This window comes from Neovison vison, chromosome 13 (genome assembly GCF_020171115.1).
Source record: "Neovison vison isolate M4711 chromosome 13, ASM_NN_V1, whole genome shotgun sequence".
NCBI classification, from domain to species: Eukaryota; Metazoa; Chordata; class Mammalia; order Carnivora; family Mustelidae; genus Neogale; species Neogale vison.
Window position 1 is genome coordinate 44379483 of NC_058103.1, and position 20384 is coordinate 44399866.

Here is a 20384-nt window from a genome sequence, read left to right on the forward strand (position 1 = left end):
GCAGAGAGGCAGGCAGAGAGAGAGGGAGGAGGAAGCAGGCTCCCTGCTGAGCAGAGAGCCCGATGCAGGGCTCGATCCCAGGACCCTGGGATCATGACCTGAGCCGAAGGCAGAGGCTTTAACCCACTGAGCCACCCAGGCGCCCCCCCCCTTTTTTTTTAATTTATTTGACAGACAGAGATCACAAGTAGGCAGAGAGGCAGGCGGGGGGATGGGGGAGTAGGCTCCCCGCTGAGCAGAGAGCCCAATGCGGGGCTCGATCCCAGGACCCTGAGATCATGACCTGAGCCAAAGGCAGAGGCTTTAACCCACTAAGCCACCCAGGCACCCCTCTAGCTTTGATTTCAAAGTGAGAGATATGTAATTCTTCCCTTCACTTGAACACTGAAAGGCCACTGTAAGTTTATTAACTGGCCTAATTCCACTACCTTATATCTCGGGCAATAGGGAGAGGCTCAAGGAGTAGGACAGAAAGAGGAACAACTAGCTGCTCAGTGGAGCAGTCAGAACACACAACAGTTACTGAGGGCACCATCTTATATGGGCACAGTTCATGGCACCCCAAAGCAATTACAATCAAAGATCACTCACCACAAATTACCCAAACAGAATAAAAAAGTCTGAAATATTGAAGAATTACCAAAATGTTACACAAACACACAAACTGACCAAATGCTGATGGAAAAATGGCACTGACAGACTTGTTCAACACTGGGTACCACAAACATTCACTTTGTAAAAAATGCAAAATCTGCAAAGTGCAATAAAGTGAAGCACAATTAAACAAGGTATGCCTGTATTTATGAGTATGGCTAATGAAACATGATTGGAAGTGTAGTGAAGTAGCAGCTTCTTAAAATCTTCCTATAAAAAGGCTGGCATGCGGGGTGCCTGGGTGGCTCAGTGGGTTAAGGCCTCTGCCTTTGGCTCAGGTTGTGGTCCTGGGGTCCCGGGATCAAGCCCCACATCGGGCTCTCTGCTCAGGAGGGAGCCTACTTTCCCCCTCTCTCTCTGCCTGCCTCTCTGCCTAATTGTGATCTGTCTGTCAAATAAATAAATATTTAAAAAAGAAAGAAAGAAAGAAAGAACAAATAAAAAGGCTGACATGTAACCTTTGCCCCTTCTTGCATCTTGTAGTGTGCAAGAGGCTCCAATAGCTGAAGATCAACCTAGGGCAATTAAGGCATGGACAACAAACAGTGGAGTAGTTATAGTATGGAAAGACCCAAGGGGTAGTAGAGTAAGGAATGAGGATAGGCTAGAGGGCAGGGGCTGGCTCTCAACTGCAGGGTTGGTTATATACAATTGTCAAAACTCATCAAATCGTCTGCTTAATATCTGTGCATTTTACGGTATTCATCGTGTCTCAAAACAAGAGCAAGAAATAGCATGAGTGCTTTATCAGCCGTAGATCCCATATCTGAACTTTAATAAGAGAAGTACTTTGTTGTTTAACCCACTGCTAGTTAAGATTTTCTATCACTAATACACTCTTCATATAACAATACATAAAAGACAAAAATCAAGTGAAAAAGGCAAGGTAATAGTATACAGAATCTTCTACAACTTAACGTTTTTTTAAAAAGTAGGGAGGGGAAAAAGTGTGCCCAACAGATAGGAGAGAGGAGAAAACTCAAGTTTTTGCACCTTTTATTATTTTGAACCACATGAACACATTACCTATCCAAAACAGTAATGCTCATTAATCCTATTAAATATTCCATTTAAATTTTTTGAAATTTTGGTATATGCAGATTTTATTTGAACTTTTATTAACTTTAGCTTCACAAAGATCTCACACTGGACTAATTACCCAGAAAACCACTAGACACAAAAATGAGAAAAGAATATGTTAGGAGGAGGAAAAAGGCAAGGAGACTACTCTTATTTCGAGGGGGAAAAAAAAAAAAGACAAGAAAACATTTTGAGCCAAAAGGGAGGCATTGGGGTCATTCTACTGCTGGAAATATATTATTTATCTTTTAATTTCTCATTATCTACTTTCAGTAAGAACAAACAAAAGCAGCTAGCAAAATCAAAAAGGCCAACAGGCTTTTTCCTCTGACTAACTGTAACAATCATACAAAAGGTTCTTTCTTACTGGGCAAGTATAGATTACGAAGAGTTACAAATAGTAACTGTGAAAGTCTGTGAATCAGATTAGAAATTGAAATAAAATGAGGATTTCTGAGAAATTTATCGAACTGACCTTTCCTGGTTTTCTTTTCTCAACACTTTGAAAATTTGCGTATTTTAATCCTGTTACCTTTTTCTTGGTATTAGCAATGTAAAAAAATTTTACCTGATTCTACAGAAAAAAAGGATTAGTAATTGCCAAACTAGTCCTAAAGGTATTTACTGAAGAAACCAATTAAGGCTTTTAAAGGAATTCCCACTGAATTATAGGACTGTGGTCAAGAGGTAACATGTATTTAAACCACAGCCATTAAACAAGAGAAAAATTTAACAAGTGTTTGGTAAAAGAAATCCTTAGAAACACTGGGCGGGGGGGGGGCACACAGACCTTTAATAACATAAAATCATAATATTTAAGTAGTCCAACAAATGAGCTGGCAAGCAGATTTTAATCTTCAAAATTAATTATATTTTTTAAAGAAGCAGGCTGCCCTTGTTTTTAATGTCCCTTAAGAGGGGAAATCCATGAGATATTCATAAAGCAACAATTCTTAAAAGCTTTACAACTCCTCATTCTCTCCTAAAATAGGATAATAAAAATTTAAGCAGGATAGACAAGGTAGATTCACAAAAAAAGATAACTACAGTTAAGAATCAGGTAATTTTTTTTTTTGTAATATACCCAAGGATATTTTGGGTTACTTAGAAGATCTGTAATGCAAAAGCTAAGCCCCTAGATCAAATAAAGAAGGGGGGAAATAATTCATTTTTTCAATTCAGAAATACAACAGTTACTAATAACATAGCTTAAGTTTTCATTTAAATTTCAAGACTATCAATTTTTTTTAGAAAATTAGTAGCTCTAAAATGTTTTAAGTGTAATTTTTAAAGGTAAAAATATTTTATACTACAGTCTTACAAATATATGCAACTTATATGTAAAGTTATATTTTGAGGAAAACATATCCTCCTGCTAATTAAAAAAAAATGTGAACTTTCTAGAAGTTAATATATTTTAATAAATAAATATCCAAACAAAAACAATTTTACTTAGTATTTGCCAAAAAGACAGGAAAACCTACAAGGTGTTAAATAAAACAAAAGAATATATTCTTAAAAAGACTCCTATTTGCCATGGACACCTGGATGGCTCAGTTGGTTAAGCATCTGCCTAGAGCTCAGGTCCTGATCCCAGGCTCCTTGTTCAATGGGAAGCCTGCTTCTTCCACTGCCTGTACTCCCTCTCTGACAAATAAATAAAATCTTTAAAAAAAAAAAAAAAAAGACAAGACCAGACCATTTTTTGGCTATTTGCCAAAGAGTATTTACAAGATTCGTAAAAGAGTGCTAAAAGAAAAAGTGACAGAAGTTAACTAATGTGCTTAACATAATGCCTGGCATCTTAAACATACTGCCCTTTTCTTAGTAAATGAATAGTAAACAAATAGGTCTTGAAATGCCACAAGTTAAAAATGTTGGTTTATAGCTATTTTACCAAGATAACCATATAACATGTTAAATATAACACAGGCAAAATATCAAATGAAAGACAGGATTCATAAAACATAAAGCTACATATGCTCTTCAGAATTATTTTCAGGATCCATTTAGTCCTTCTTCTTGTAGTATTCCAAATGAGCTAAAGCACTGTAATGAATGATAGGGCTCTTCAACTAGAAGACTGCCTGAACTAGAGAAACCTATCTCCTAGGGCTAAAGTGACTACTGTGCAGAAAGTACCACAAACCTCCAGAGAATAATCCTGATGACTGAACTTGAAATAAAATCTCTTGGCCTACTTAGGAAACAAGTTTGCCACTCTTGGTTCCTGGACAATAGAGCAAATGTGTCCTTTCAAACTTCCTTATTAAACTCAAAACTTCATCTTCAGAAACTCCAGCTAATCAATAATTCCTTACTGTAGCTCCAAGAGTGATCTTACAGCTTCAAGTAGACTACTTTATAACCAAAACTAATTAACTAATTTTTAAAAACCAAATGAGTACTTCAATACACAAACTCCTACAACTGAATTTGCTAGAAGGTATCCAAGTTAACCAGCAGAGTAGAAAACAAAACAGAATTTCAAAAAATTTAAAGCTACAAATTTAAATCCCCCTTAAAGATGAGAGGAAATGCGGCACCTGGCTGGCTCAGCCAGAGGAACATGTGACTCTTGATCTCAGGATTGTGAGTCTGAGCCCTGCACTGGGTGTAGATATAAATAAATGAACGGGCGGTGGGGGGATGAGGGGGAAAAGCTAAGCCTTTAACTATGTGTCTACAATTTGAAGACATAAGATCTGAAGCTTAGTATTTAGTAAGGGAGATAAGACAAATAATACTCAGGAAACAATAGCAAGAAATGACAGTACATGATGAAGAGCTAAGGTGCGCCTGAGCACTCATTACACACAGCGGAGTTCCGGACAGACTGCAGAGGGACTGGACAGTCCACGGTTTTATGGGAACAGGCTCCTCATAATGGATGAGGACATCTGCAGAAATGGGAAGAGAAGGCACAGCTCAGGAAACTACCTAACTGAACCCCATGTTTGTTGCAGGTAGTCCTAGAAACATGTGAAGAAGAAAGATGGGATGAATCACCTTATGAAAAGTCTCAAAAGCTACTTTTAAATGTGATGTAGAAAAGTAAAATTCCAGTGGGATTTTTGTTCAATTAACCCAACAAGTGTACAAAAAGACTGAAGAGAGTAAATAATGGATTTACAAAAACTACCAAGACTATTATAGAAATCTAAACCCAGAATGACCACTGGTCTAAATCTGTGATATCCAGTACAGAAGCCACTAGAGACATTTGGTTTTTGAGCATCTGAAATATCACCTGCCTTAACTGAGATGATATTTACATATAGTATGAACATCAAATTTCAGACTTTGCATGAAAAAAAGAATGCAAACCATCAGTAATTTTTTATAATTAACTACCTGTTGAAATCATGCTGTATGAGATATGTTAAATAGCATTATTAAAATTCTTTTCAGCTGTTTCTTTTTACCATTTTTAATGTGGTAATCAAGAAAATTTTAAATTACATGTGGCTCACATTATATTTCTACTGAACAGCACTGCTCTATGGTTATCTCAACTTTTCTGACCACTCCCATGATTTGAAAAATTTTAACATGCACCCACATAAATGTCCATACTTCTAAATTTTACATATATATATATATATGTACTACCAAACTTCTGTATTTTATATACAGTATAAAACAAACACAAAAATAAATACTAAAAGGATGAAAAATTAAGTGGAGGTTCTAGTACTTTTCTTTTTGCAACCCAGTGGACTATCCCATATGCCCCATTCTGGTGGTTTAGGATGTTAGCAGAGAGACCGATCAAGGGAAAGACAAATCCAACTAAAAGATTCACTAAAATTTAATTATTTGTTGACTATGGGAGCAAAGGAGAGGGGATGAATTAAGATGACATAATGGATAACTACTATTTGCTACTCAGTATTCAGTAGCCCCTGAATCTTCCTCAGGACAAAAAAGCTAAGCCATCATGTTGTTTAGGTAGCAATGACCCCAACCTCAGCTCCAGGGGTAGGTCTAGGCTGGCTAAACTCAGTTACCAAATCTTATCTGGCCTTAGTGGTTGGTTCAGAAATGTCAATTTAACCCAAAGTCAATGAAATGCATAAGACATTTGCTGGGGCTCCTGGGAAGAGAAAGTCTCTTCTTAGCTACACTTCTTAAACTGAAGTGCACAGATCCCCTAAAAGGTTTAGGTTATAGAACTGAGGGTGTCTGTAAACTCAGATAAAGGGATGAAAGGTATCTTCAACTTCAATGAATTTAACTGAAATTTACCATGTCCTTCTTTTGTGAATCCAGTCAACAGACCATAATATTAGTAACACCAGTCACTCTGTCACCAGCAGAAATCACAGCTTCCTATCACATTATCATTGGTTGCAGACACCCACAAATAGTGACAATGTTCATCACTACCTGGAAATTATTAGACTCATAATAAATCTTACTATCTAACAAAGAAGTACATACTAGCTTTCAGTTTTTAAAAAATAATTTGATAACAGTGTTTTAATATAACTTCTCTTTATTAGACCTATGTACTTAATTTAAGTGAAGGCCTTCGGCAGCTATTGACATGTTGTGATTTCTGGCCGGTGTTCTAAATGTCAAAATGAAGAAATTCAATGAAGCCTGGGTAAATCATGGGAGTAACTATGACTCTCTCAAGGTAGCCAAATGCCTCACCATCTAATAATTAGTGATGTACAGGAACAAGAGTCCCACTGTCCCTATCTACTATCCAGTAAAACCACAGCCAAGGGAACATGGAAAGATGACCCTGTTGAACTTGACTGTAATCTGGCATGGTGAAGTGACATAAGAGGTGCAGAATGAGTGGGAGGCCACTGGTGCCCCATCCCCTCCACAAGGTGGGATGAGGTTGGCCAGCCTTGAGGGCCGCCAATGAAATACTGTTACTCTTAACCATTTGGTTTTTTAATAAAAATAAAATAACATATGAAATGAGTCCTGTAGGCTTCAGACTGCCAATGGAGTGGAGGAAGGAACGAATATCAAGACCCCTGCCCCTACAGCTTCTGAAGCACTCATCCCTCCCCTCTGGATCTAATGGCATGAGACCTAGAGCTTGAGCTGCTGACAAACGTGCTGAGATCACAAAGGGACAAACACATCAGAAGCATAGCTCATTAAATAAAGGAAAAAAGAGGGCGCCTGGGTGGCTCAGTGGGTTAAGCCGCTGCCTTCAGCTCAGGTCATGATCTCAGGGTCCTGGGATCGAGTCCCGCATCGGGCTCTCTGCTCAGCGGGGAGCCTGCTTCCTCCTCTCTCTCTCTCTGCCTGCCTCTCCATCTACTTGTGATTTCTCTCTGTCAAATAAATAAATAAAATCTTTTAAAAAAAAAATAAAGGAAAAAAGAGAAAGATAGATTCTGATCACATACAAGTATACAAGTGTATCAAGCTTCACCTTTGAACTTTTCAATATTGTGAGCTAGCAAACTTGAGCTGGTTTTCTGCTATATCCAGAACATAAAAATCTAAATGGTACACTTGATTTCAATAGTTTCTATCTCAGGAAACTAGAACAATATGCATGGTCTTTGCACTGAAACAGCAAAATTATAGAAAACTTGACTTTGTTACATTGAGGGAATCTGGGGAAAATGAGTTTAGATTTCCACAAACTGAGTGTCACTCAGTACTTACCCTAATCCATTCTCACATAGATTTCCTGTTTTACAGAGACTGAACAACTAAAAACTACATTTTCCAGATGCCCTTAAAACAAAGATTTCACACTTGTCCTAAGTGCAGCTAAGCAGACATACATGCATAAGAAACATAAGGCAAAAAATAAGATATTTTGTAATGATAGTTCTGGCCAAGAAAGTTAAACTATGTTTTTTTCCAGAAAGATAAACTTTCGCCAAGTATGGTGGCAGAAGCTTTCTGATTCAACAAGGCAGTGTTGGCTTGCAGTGGCTCACTCAGCAGGAAGTCTGCAGTGTCATTCTGGGGTTTATTCCTAGAAGCTCTACCTAGTCTGTTCACTCAGCCCAAGAATATATCTTTCTCAATAAATCCTATTTACTACAACTACTTAAATAAATACTGTTGCTACAGACTCCTGAACAAGTACAAAGTAAACTGGGATATACAAAAAGCAGCATTCAGAAACCTAACAAGAGTTAACAGCTTATGGATATGGAAGTATCCATGACCTGGAAAGAATTATAATTGAGAAGCCCTAACAGCTAAGGGTCAGATAACAAAGAGCACAATATAGAGCCAAGAAAAAGCTTTCAACAGTTTAAATCTGGAAGAGAAAGAAGTGCCAGCATTGCTGAGAAGCCAGATAGGCAAGTAACCAAGAAAGGAGAGAACTCAAAAAATGAAGAAGTCATCTACACAATTAAATACCAGAGATAACAAACAAGATAAGAATTAAATCTGTCTTTTTAAAAGATTTTTATTTATTCATCTGAGAAGGAGAGAGCATGAGTGGGAGGAAGGGCAGAGGAAGAGGGAGAAGCTGACTCCCCACTGAGCAGGGAGCCCAACGCAGGGCTTGATCCCAGGACTCTGGGATCATGACCTGAGCTGAAGGTAGATACTTAACCAACTGAGCCACCCAGGTGCCCCTAATCTGTTGGTTTTTGTTTTTTTTTTTTTAAACATTACTTCCTTCTTCAATAATTATCATTGGGTATAAAATACTGTTTATACTCACTCCAAAATAGGCCCCAACCACACGAGTGCTACTGTTCCTTAATACAGTCACTTCTAACTTCAAATCATATGCTCTATTTAAATAAAACACAAGCCAAAACCCAACTCTTCTCTGGATCCTAAAATAAAGGCCCCACTCAAGACCCACACCTTGGAAGCTTTCTCTGGCAGTCCCAGTTGCCTCCTCTAAATACATATAACATTTACTTATCTCTTTTCAGAAACTGACACCTAACCAAAACCCAAAATGAATAATAAGCTTAAAGAAAACAGAAACTGTGTTCTTCATTTCTTTATATTCTGAACACCTAGAACAATGCCACCTAACAAAGTAGGACCTTTGAAGAGGTAGTTTCAGAATAAAGTGGTGTAAGTAACACTTGGAAGGTACATGAAGGAACTTTCTCTAGTGACAGTAATGTTTAATACCTTGACAGGGTTATATATCACAAAGATGAACTCATCCAAGCTAGAGGTATGGTATACGAAAGACCTGTACATTTCACTTAATATAAATTCTACCTTAAAAACAATTAAGAGGGGCGCCTGGGTGGCTCAGTTAATTAAGCATTCGACGTTTGATATAAGCTCAGGTCATATCTAAGGGTCTTGAGATCAGCCCTGTGAGGCTTAAGATTCTCACTCGTAGGGCGCCTGGGTGGCTCCACGTCAGGCTCTCAGTTCAGTGGGGAACCTGCTTCCCTTCCTCTCTCTCTGCCTGCCTCTCTGCCTACTTGTGATAAATAAATAAAATCTTAAAAAAAAAAAAAAAAAATTCTCACTCATTCTCTGCCTGCACCCTCCGCCCCTGCTCATGCACGCTCTTAAAAAAAATAAAAAAATAAAATTGGGGCACCTGGGTGGCTCAGTGGGTTAAAGCCTCTGCCTTTGGCCTAGGTCATGATCTCAGGGTCCTGGGATCAAGCCCCACATCAGGCCCCTGCTCAGCAAGGAGCCTGCTTCCCCCTCTCTCTTTGCCTGCCTCTCTGCCTACTTGTGGTCTAAATCTTTAAAAAAAAAAAAAAAAGTTCAGTAAACAAATAGTTCAGGATGGGCACACTTAAGTATTTGGGGGTAAAAATACAACTAAACAGAAGATGGACTGATGAAAGGACAGAGGTAGAGAGAGGCAGGGTAGGATGGATGGATAAGTAAGTACATATGGCAAAATATGAATTATAAATTATAGAATCTAGGTTTGTTAGTATGTAGGTATTCAACTGTTCAACAAATTCTCGCATCTTTTCTGTGATTAAAATTTTTCATAATAAAATGTCAGGGAAGAGACACCTGGGTGTTCAGTCATTAAGTGTCCACCTTGGGCTCAGGTGATGATCCCAGGGTCCCAGGATCAAGCCCTGCTGAGCAGGAAGCCTGCTTTTCTTCCCTCTGCCACTCTCCCTGCTTGTGTTCTCTCACTTGCTCACTCTAATAAATAAATAAGATCTTTAAAAAAACAAAAATAAAGTGGAAATGAAGGCTGTGAGAGGCTCATATATTTTGCAGTTTTGTCAAGGAAAGGAATGAAAACAAAAGACAAAGGAACAACCTTAGAGAAGAAAGAAAACCTATATACATGCTTCAGAGTGGGAAGTATGGATTCTACCCTTTCACTCTAGCTCTAATTTTAGACTGCCTACACAGACTAGTTCTGGCCTTGAATGCTTGTTCTTCACTGAAACAAAGTGCTCACTCACTAAGTTCCGTTCACTTTAGAATAATCAAAATCCGTGGCATCTAGACCCTTTGCCTATATGACAATCTGTTCCCATTCTTTTCACCTGATTTTCTAAATACCTTTTTTTTTTTTTTTAAAGATTTTATTTAACAGAGGGGGAGACACAGTGAGAGAGGGAACACAAGCAGGGGTAATGGGAGAGGGAAAAACAGGCTTCCTGCCGAGCAGGGAGCCCTATGTGGGGCTGGATCCTAGAACCCTGGGATCATGACCTCAGTTGAAGGCAGATGCTTAACAACTGAGCCACCCAGCCACCCCCTAAATACCTCCTTACACTGACCTTTAGATAAGACCTTTGGCCAACCTAGCATAACGTTAATGGTTCACCTTCTTGGCCCAATTCTGGTTCCTCAAACCCATGGCCCTCCATGGCAAAGGAATATTAAAACAAGGTCAAGAACCCTTGCAGCAAGGACAAAATGGCATGTCACAGTCCCTGGCTAAGTACCTGGTACAGAGGTACTCAAAAAATATGTGTTAGATGAATGAAACCCATGCTTCATGATAATATTTAATCTCACATATTAATGCTTAGTTTCATATTTGTACCTACACTGTCCTGAGGGTGGGAAATGTATGTGCTAGGATTCTGAAGTTGAATATTTAAAAGGAGAAGATCTGGAGTTTCCTCTGTGGAGAGAGCTAACTAGAAGATGGAGTTGGAAATGATAGGTTGATAAACTCTTTCAGCTAATGTTAAGAGACACATACATTTTAATCATTAGTACTCTCCTAGATAATACAATACATTCATCAGCTTCAAAATACCATAAACATCACCTAAAGAGAAGTTCAATTATACAAAGACAAAGAATGGCAGGAATTCAATTTCCAGATAACTTAAATGCATTTGGAGTTAATTTGCTCTGTCTTGTGGTTGTTTGCAAAGGACTGTAGATTATGCATTTACTGAATTTTGCCTTTGTCACACATGACTTAACAAGGAAGGCATTCATTATACCATAGTAGCATCCCTCAAGTATCTGGTTCTAAACAGCTGCAAATTTTGGAAGGTAACACGAAATGATGTCTCTAACTATTAGTATGTTCTCCCCCAACAAATACTAAAACAAGATTACTAGATTAACCAAACTGTCTAAATTAAACTGAGCATAAATATAAGCTTAGAAAATAATGTAAAAATTTTGCATAGAAAAAAAAAAGAAATTTTGCACAGGAATTTAAATTAATAGAATTTCCAAAGAACTTGGAAAATTCAAAAAATACAGCACTTTCATTCCTCATATTTGCTTTACCTGTCTGAAAGATGCCATAGACACTAATGAATGAATGATTTAGTCCTTTCAAATGCAGTAACCGAATATGATAATGAAACATTTTAAAATAATAAACCCAATTTCAAATAAATTCCCATTTATAAGAAGTAAAAGCTACTTCCTAGACATCCTGCCAAAGATGGAAACAAGCTGTAAAAAAATGTTTCAGAAGAATTATGGCTCGTTAAGTAGTTATAAAACTGTATACATAAGCTGGCTTTTAAAAACCTGTTATTGTTCCTCAGTCACATCAGAATACACTAAAGACATTATTCTCCACCTATTATCTCATTTTCCATTAGGGAAAAAAATTCATAACTACTAAACACAATAGAGGGGAAAAAAGCACTGCCAGGGAGTGGTTATTTTATTATCATCATTTATATGTCTTTCAACTCACATTTAGTTGGACTTTCATCCCTTCCCATATACACAAGTACATTTAATTTACACAGAGCCGCATAGCCTGCCCCAGAAAGGTTACTTGGAAAAGACACAAGCAAGTGTCCTTCTGAACCTCCTTCAATTTCATTACATAGTATCTTGCCATGATCCTTTCCTCTTAGAGTAGGCTGACTAACGCCCTCACTATCAGCAGTTTCGCCTTAACTCTGTAACTATCAGTTACGAGGATCCAAACACTCAAATTTTGTCTTCTGAGCCTTCAAACAACATATTAACATATAATTCCTAATTTCTTAAAAGAAAAAAATAACAACTTTCAGTGGTACACACAATGCTGTCAAATTTCCAAGGTACAGTGAGTGAAGATCAAAATGAGATTTAAAAGAAAGCCTTCGGGGCGCCTGGGTGTCTCAGTAGGTTAAAGCCTCTGCCTTCAGCTCAGATCATGATCTCAGGGTCCTGGGATCGAGCCCCGCATCTTCCTCCTCTCTCTCTGCCTGCCTCTCTGCCTACTTATGATCTTTGTCAAATAAATAAATAAAATCTTTAAAAAAAAAAAAAAAAAGAAAGCCTTCTTTGGTGAACTTTCAGTCAAATCCAACAGTAATTAATGAGGGTAAATTTTTGCTTTCATTTCCTGTGTTAATGGGCACAGCATAACTTCCACCAGATTGCTGGTGCAAAATCCATAGAGACAATCCCTTATCGATCACTTTTAAAGAGCAAATGGAGAAGAGGAAGTATTAGCAACGAAAAACTACCATTTCAAGTCAAAGTCAACAAGGAAGGACTGAGGACTCCTACCCAAACTTCCTGTTAACGACCCTAAATTGTAATTATGCTTCAATTTTAAGGCAACTACCTTTCAAACTAGATTCTATTTAAATGATCCTACAGAGAGGAAAAAATTATATTGATATGCTGAAATACCTGAAAAGGGTTAGTAATGGCAAGCGACTCACAGTATTCACAGACAAGGAACTTTAATGAAATTCTGTTAGTTTCATATTTGAAAGCAATAAACACAAAATTTTAGTTACTTGTCCAGACAAGCCATCCTGGGATATGTTATTGTCATAGCCCAGTGTTAGTAGGAAAGCAGAAAACGGCTTGTTGAGTTAAAACCATAGGAAACCCTCAATTATCCATGATAGCACAGGACAAACCCAACTTAGATCAATTAAATCGTCAGGTAATGACTACTTAAAAATAATACTGGATTAATCAAATCTCCCTCCCCGCTCCTCCGCAACAGAAGAAGTTCATTTAGGATCTGCTCCCCCTTTTCCCAGCCACTAAGAAAAATGCAAACAAGCAGATACCGGATATAATTCCAAGACTGTGTAGCTAAAAAGAGAGAGGCGAACTGAATTATCAGCACTCCAACTGGTTCCATTTCTAAAGCAATTCCAATCACAAACCATCAAACTCTAGGTTCAGCTTTCTGAAAGGCAGTTGCACACTCAACCCCCGCCCCGCAACCTCCGGACTTAGATTTTTCTATATCAAATGTGTCTTACATTGAACTGTACCAACAATGCTTGCTTGAAATGATGTTAAAGAACTTGACAACTATTACAACTATGAAATGTTGGTATCGAACCACTTTCGATTCAAATCCACGGCGATTCCAGGCGTCGACAGAAGACTGAACTTCCTTCTTCTCCCCTCCGGGTCTTCCCCGCCCTTCCGCGCGCCAAGGTCCAAGCCGGGGCCTGCTGTGACATCACAGCCCATCTCTTGGAAACCTCTGACGTCACAGACACGAGGACCCAGAGCACTATGACCTCATGGCTGACTGGGGCCGACCCGCAGTCGACTCGCGCCTGCTCCGAGGCGAGAGAAGCTCCCGAGCCCCCGTCCGGCCCAATCCCGGAGGAAGGTTAAGGGCCGGCGTCAGCTCACCTGCGCCGGGGCGGAACCGACAGGGTGGCTAGCCCAGGCGGGCGCGACCGGGCGACGCGACCTCCACCCAGAGCCCGACTTTCTCACCCGCCACGGGTCACGGAGGTTGAGAGAGCAGGTCCAGCGCCTCCTCACGGCCTATCCGTGATCTCCGGGGCTTCAGCCCGGACCGGGGACCCGGCTGTCGCCCGCCGGCCCGCTCGACCTTCCGTGGCCCGTGGGGGCGCTCAGCGCCCCGCCAGAGCGCTGGCCGAGGCCGGCCCGGGAGAAGGCGCGGGCCGCTCGGCCCCTGCCCCAGACGCGCCGAGCGCGCCGCGAGCCCGGGACCCGCGGGCGGCGCCCCCGCCCCCACCCGCCCCGCGCCCGGGGAGCGCAGGCAGGCGGGAGGGGGCGGGGAGCGGCCACGGTGGCCGCCGCCGCAGGACCCCGACCGCGCTGCCCTCACGCCACGCCCCACCGCGGCCCCAACCCACCTGCGCTCCTGCCCCGGCCGGGGCCTGGCCCGGGGCTGCACACCCCGATGCGGCGGCGGCAGCTGCAGGCCTGGCTCGCTCCCCACCGCTGAGGCGGACCGAGCGCCCAGCGCGGCGCGGCGGAGCCCAACGCTCGCCCCGAAACCCATTTGTTTGGCTAAAACGGCGTGACGTCACGCGCCGGCCCAATCGACGGTTGGCCAGGGGAGGGGCCTCCGTACCGGGGGGGTGGGTTGCAGCGACTCCTGCCGGGCATTCTGCGGTACTTCGGACGCTGGGGACGGAAAGACTGAGGGACTTAAAAACGGTGAAGTACTGCGGGCCCCCAAGTGGTGGAGAAGAGCGAAAGCTCGGGGATGTGCTGTAGCGAAAGGAATCAAACCCTCAGGCGAGCCAGAAAGGTAGCAATGGCCAGTGTAGCACTCATGGGTGGATCTGGAGCTACAAATGGTATTAAATGCTATTAGATATCCTCGTAGACTCGGGTTCCAATTTTGGTTCTGCTACCAGCTTGGAAGGCTGGATTTCAGAGTTCTCATCTGTAAAAGGAGAGTCCCTTCTGTCATTCGTTTCTATGCAAATCATGGCAGGACTACCGCACATAGATAAACTTTTGAGATGGACAACCTCGAAATGTGGTCTGTAGAAGCTCACGAAATTATAAAGGAATATATAGAATAGGTAATACTAAATTAATTTAGTACTTTCAAATCAGAGTGCCAGTGAGGAAACTTTTTATACCCAGGCTTTAAAATGATCATTGCCTTGGGACGCCTGTGTAGCTCAGTGGATTAAAGCCTCTACCTTCAGCTCAGGTCATGATCCCAGGGTCCTGGCACTGAGCCCCGCATAGGGCGCTCTGCTCAGCGGCGAGCCTGCTTCCCCCTCTCTCTGCCTGCCTCTCTGCCTACTTGTGATCGCTGTCAAATAAATAAAATCTTTAAAAAAAAATTATCATTGCCTTCATTGTAAAAATAATTTTAACTGCATTGTAGAACATGAGGACAATAAAGAAAAATTCCTTTCTCATAAACACGGCCACTCTCAGCATCTGGTGTATTTTCTCTTAGACTTTTTGTCCTGTGTGTATTTATTTTACAATGTTACCATAAAGTGCGCACAATTTGGGGGGGTCCTCTTTTTTCACATGTATAAGTGTTTTTCATATTTTACGTAAGCTTCATAAGCATTTTAACAGCTGAATAAAATTAATTGGACATGAAAAATTTACTGAATTCTCTATTCTTGGACGTAACTTATTCCCCTCTCTTTGCCATTACAAAGAAATCACAAGACACTCATGAATGTAGATTTTTTTAAGATTAATGTCAGAAATGGAATCATTAGGTAAAAGTGTATCCATACATTTATAGTTACTAATACAAACTGCCAAAATGATTTTTTAAAGGTTGTACCAAGTTATACTTAAACTAGCAGCTTTGATTTGAGCCAGCCCTTTAAAAAGTAGTTTTGTAAAATATAAAATAAAAAATAAAAAAGTAGTTTTGTCCAATTATAAAACTATTCTGATAAAATACATACGTATAAAATCTTAAATATAGGGACGCCTGCATGGCTCAGTGGGTTAAGCCACCACCTCTGGTTCAAGTCATGATCTCAGGGTCCTGGGATCTAGTACTGCATCAGGCTACTTGCCTGGCAGGGCGACTGCTTCTCTCTCTGCCTCTGCCTACCACTCTGCCTGTTTGTGTGCTCTCTCTCTCTCTCTGACAAATAAATAAAAATCTTTAAAAAAAATCTTAAATATCAAAAAAAAATTTTTAATTAAGAGAATAAGGAAAACAAATATTTCCCATAATCTCACCTCCAAGAAATAATCATTTAATTTCTTCACCTAGGCCTTTATCTGTAAAATTATTTTTTTAAGATTTTTATTTATTTATTTGACAGAACACAGGTAGGCAGAGAGACAGGCAGAGAGAGGGGAAGCAGGCTCCCCACCCAGCAGAGAGCCTCACGCAGGACTTAATCCCAGGACCCTGAGATCGTGACCCAAGCCGAAGGTAGAGGCCCAACCCACTGAGCCACCCAGGCATCCCTGTACAAATAATTTTTTAAAAAATTGGGAAGGAATCATACTGTACATATTAACATCAAACTTAATGTCTGATTTAATATCTGATCAGTATTAGCTTAATATATCATGATCATTTGAAACTACTCTGTGTTATATTTGATTCAAAGTTCTAAAATGTAAATCCACCCTTTCAGGTTCATTGCGAATACTGTCCTGTTTAAATGTTTTGCTTCCTTGGAAGAATAAAAAAAATTGATTTCCTTCATTTTTTCCTCTGATGGCCTTGATTTTCCTCCACACACATCTTCAATGTGTGTATTTAATATCCTCTGCTAGATTCTAAACTGCTAGAGGACAAAGATTATATCTTCATTCCACCAAAAGATCTTGTACTTGATATGGTTTCATGTTTAATGAGTAATTATAATATGTTAATCTGTACTTTTCTCATGATGGTAGATAAGTATGATCATTTTATAATAGTATTTACTACAGCTAATTAATACCCAACATTTATTGCATTGACAATGTTTGATCCACACTATTCTGTGTATTACATACATTCTTTCGTTTAATCTGAAAAACACCTCTCTCAGGTTTCATATTACAGATAAGGAGGCCAGGGTTGGAAAACTTAAACCATTTTCCCAGGATTGTAGGTGGCATAGAGCCAAATTTAGTAAAGACTCCAGCATTTTCACCATGTCACTGTACTGTTTGGGGGAATTTCAGATGAGTTAAAAACAATGAAACGACAAAGCATTACAGAGAGATCATCAAACTAAAATGACAATGGTTTGTATGTGGAGAGCACACCTTCATTTTAAAAAGTCCTATTAGAAACTCTGTGGTCTAATTTCTCAAACTGTCTGTGGTTAATGACCAGTTTGCTTTTTTTCTTAATACACTGTGAACTGTTTTGTAAAATATAATAAAACTACTAAAAAATGAAAATTAAAAAAGACAAAATAAAAGCCCAAATTCTTTATTATTAAACTCAGCACATGGAAAATTACTCTGTCAAATTGCCAGTAAAATTTCTAAAACTCTTATTTTCTATTTCTGTTCTTCAAAGTTTTGTTGTTATTGTTGTTGTTTTTTCAGTATGTCCATACTTAACATGGAGCTCAACATGGGGCTAGAACTCGCAACCCTGAGATCAAGACCTGAGCTGAGATCAAGAGTCAGACATTTAACTGACTGAGCCATCCAGGCACCCATTCTTAATTTCTGTTCTTTTTTTTTTTTTTTAAGATTTTATTTATTTATTTATTTGACAGTTATGACAAGTAGGCAGAAAGGCAGGCAGAGAGAGGAAGGGAAGCAGGCTCCCCACTGAGCAGAGAGCCCTAATGCGGGGCTTGATCCCAGAACCTTGAGATCATGACCTGAGCCAAAGGCAGAGGCTTTAACCCACTGAGCCACCCAGGCACCCCCTTAATTTCTGTCCTTATCACAGACTCATCCTAAAGCTGGCCAGTGGGCCACACTTCGAATAGGACTAGTTTGGGGGAAATAAGATTAAGTCAGAGGGCAGTGAAACCATTTTAGGCTAGTTGCTCCCTTGATTTTCTTTCTCCATTTACACAGTGGGAATGATCCCCAAAAACACAGCTACCAGAGCCAGTGCAGTGCATCAGGTGACAGACCCTATGATACGCTCTTCTAAGGGAGTTCCCCAAAAAAGGCAACAGTGTGGCACAGTGAGGCCACAGTGAGTGAGAAGAAGCTGAAAGAGGAACAAGATGAAGTTGGCCTGAGATGGCAGAGTGGCAGAAAAGTCCTAAATATATGTTGTATACAACTTTGTTTATTCCAGCAATGATTAAAACAATTATCTCAAGCCATCAAGCATATTAAATCAAATGGGGCTCTTTGTAGCCCCATTTGGTTTCGTTATTTTTGGTTTCATTATTTGGTTTCATTTGGTTTCATTATTCCTCTCTGCTCAGATAAAAAAACAAAAAACAAAACAAAATAAAACTCAGAACCTTCCACCCATTCCTTAAGAAGCTCACTCTTACCTCTAAAAGAAAAACACCATCTCATCTCCCTCCATTGCCCCAAGCTCTTCATCCTTAACCAAATCTACAGCCTCCACTGCAGTAAAAAAGAAAGCCAGAGACAGACTCCATTAGACTTCTAGGTCCATCTTCACTATAGAACTAGGTCACTGGGTGTTAGAATGCCTTTCCCTATTATTATGAAGTTTAAATTAGAAAAAAGAAGGTTGTCTGGGTGGCTCAGTGGTTAGGCATCTGACCCTTGACTTCAGTTCAGGTCATGGCCTCAGGGTAGTGAGATCAAGCCCAGTGTCGGGTTCCATGCTAGGCATGCAACTTGCTTAAGATTCTCTCTCTCCATCTCTTCCTCTACCTTTACCCCTTCCCCCTACTCCCATTCTCTCTCCCTCGCTCTCTGTCAAAAAAAGGGAAAAAAGGGAAAGTACTTTCAAGTTCACCAAGTTAAGGCATGCACTTAAACAGGCCTAAGGAAAAGTCACTGGAGCATGCTTAAAGCTCTGAGCCCATATGCATGTATGAAGCATGGAGGTGGCACCGGGAAGCTGGGCAGAGGCTACTCAGTCATGAGAGATGACTTCATTCATGATACATTGAAGAACAACTAAGGAGAAACAGAACAACAAAGGCAGCAAACTGCCAACAGATGAATGTATCTCACAATTTAGTTGTAGATTGTGAGAGATATACATAAAGTTGAATATTGAAATCAGAAAACCCTATTACTTATCCTTTTTTTTTTTTTTTTTTTGGATCTGTGGCCCCATGAAAATCTGATAAAAGCTAAAAACCAAGAGATTCTTTATGGAGCGGGGCTGAGGGGGAGACATATTGATAGATACACAGATAATTTTTAAAATAATTTTAATTTCTCAAAAAAAAGTCCTTTAGAATAGCTTACTTTATAATGCCCTGCATGCTTATGAAAGGAAGTAAAAGAAATGCAGGGTGGTGACTGACAGTCTCCTCCAGTGAAATGCCATGGCAAAACCCAGTCAAGTTCCCAAGTTCTCCTTCCCCTGTACGATTGTCCTTAGAATCTCTCCTTATTTTCAGTACCCTTGACATTTCAGATGACGGTTTCTATAACACCAACCCTATGGTCCACAGCAATTTCTGTGTATCCCACTTCCTGAAGCATATAAAAGGCAATTCCCCCACCAAACTCTTCATATTCTGATCATCATAATTAACACGTGGGTAGATTTGATACCCAGCCATAAGGGATTCCAAGTCCCTTCTTAACGTTTGACTTTTTACTAGAAATCTATACATAAACAAGAGTATATTCTAGATGCTCCTCTATTTAAACTCCATGTAGTCCATAGAATCCAAGTCGTGCAGTTCAGCAAGAGACAATGAAAGCATTTTGTTAGCTCTATCAAATCAGGTAATCTCTGTTCCATCTCGAGGACTTTGGGCCTGCTAGTCCCTCAGCCTAGAAGGTTCTTCTCCTCTCTCTGCAACTGCTTAGCCCTGACATGATCTTAGGTATTGGCTTGAAGTCTCCACAGAGCACTGGAAACACTGGAATTTATATTCAGGAGGGTCTTGAGGGAAAGAAGGAGATAAGCTGGGGAACTATTTCCCTATCAAGTCTAGTTTTTACTTAGATTTTATTTTCCTTTGGGGTGACATGAGGAAGTGGGTAGAGCCTCTTCAAACCAGGATGTCCCTAGCCATCCTTTCAAAAATTGTGTTACATAATTTACACTATTTTTTAATAATTATTATTATAACCCCCTGCAGACGGACAGCTTCAAAAGAATGGAGACTGGACTTCATTCATTACCATATCCTAATGCTAAGCCCAGTGTCTGACAGAAGTTACTCAATAAGTAATGGTTCGGGCACCTCGGTGGCTCAGTGGGTTAAGCCACTGCCTTCGGCTCAGGTCATGATCTCAGGGTCCTGGGATCGAGTCCCGCATCAGGCTCTCTGCTCAGCAGGGAGCCTGCTTCTTTCTCTCTCTCTCTGCCTGCCTCTCCATCTACTTGTGATTTCTCTCTGTCAAATAAATAAATAAAATCTTTAAAAAAAAAATAAGTAATGGTTCAATGATCTCTTTTAAATCCTAGAACTAATTTTCTGCAAGGACAGCAGTGATCTATATTAAGAATGGTTTAA

General features: G+C 40.1%; 1 protein-coding gene across 2 annotated transcripts in view; it reads right to left on the bottom strand.

The window, feature by feature from the left end:
- FBXO34 (F-box protein 34) overlaps positions 1-14306 on the bottom strand; it is an 84379-nt gene extending 70073 nt beyond the window's left edge. Inside the window, exon 1 of one of the 2 annotated variants that reach the window (XM_044229747.1) lies at positions 14199-14306. The gene's annotated coding sequence lies outside the window, so the exon portion shown is untranslated. Of the gene's footprint in view, positions 1-13725; positions 13750-14198 lie in introns of those variants that run through there. The other variant, XM_044229751.1, reaches the window with a different exon arrangement.
- Between the last annotated feature and the right edge of the window lie 6078 nt (positions 14307-20384).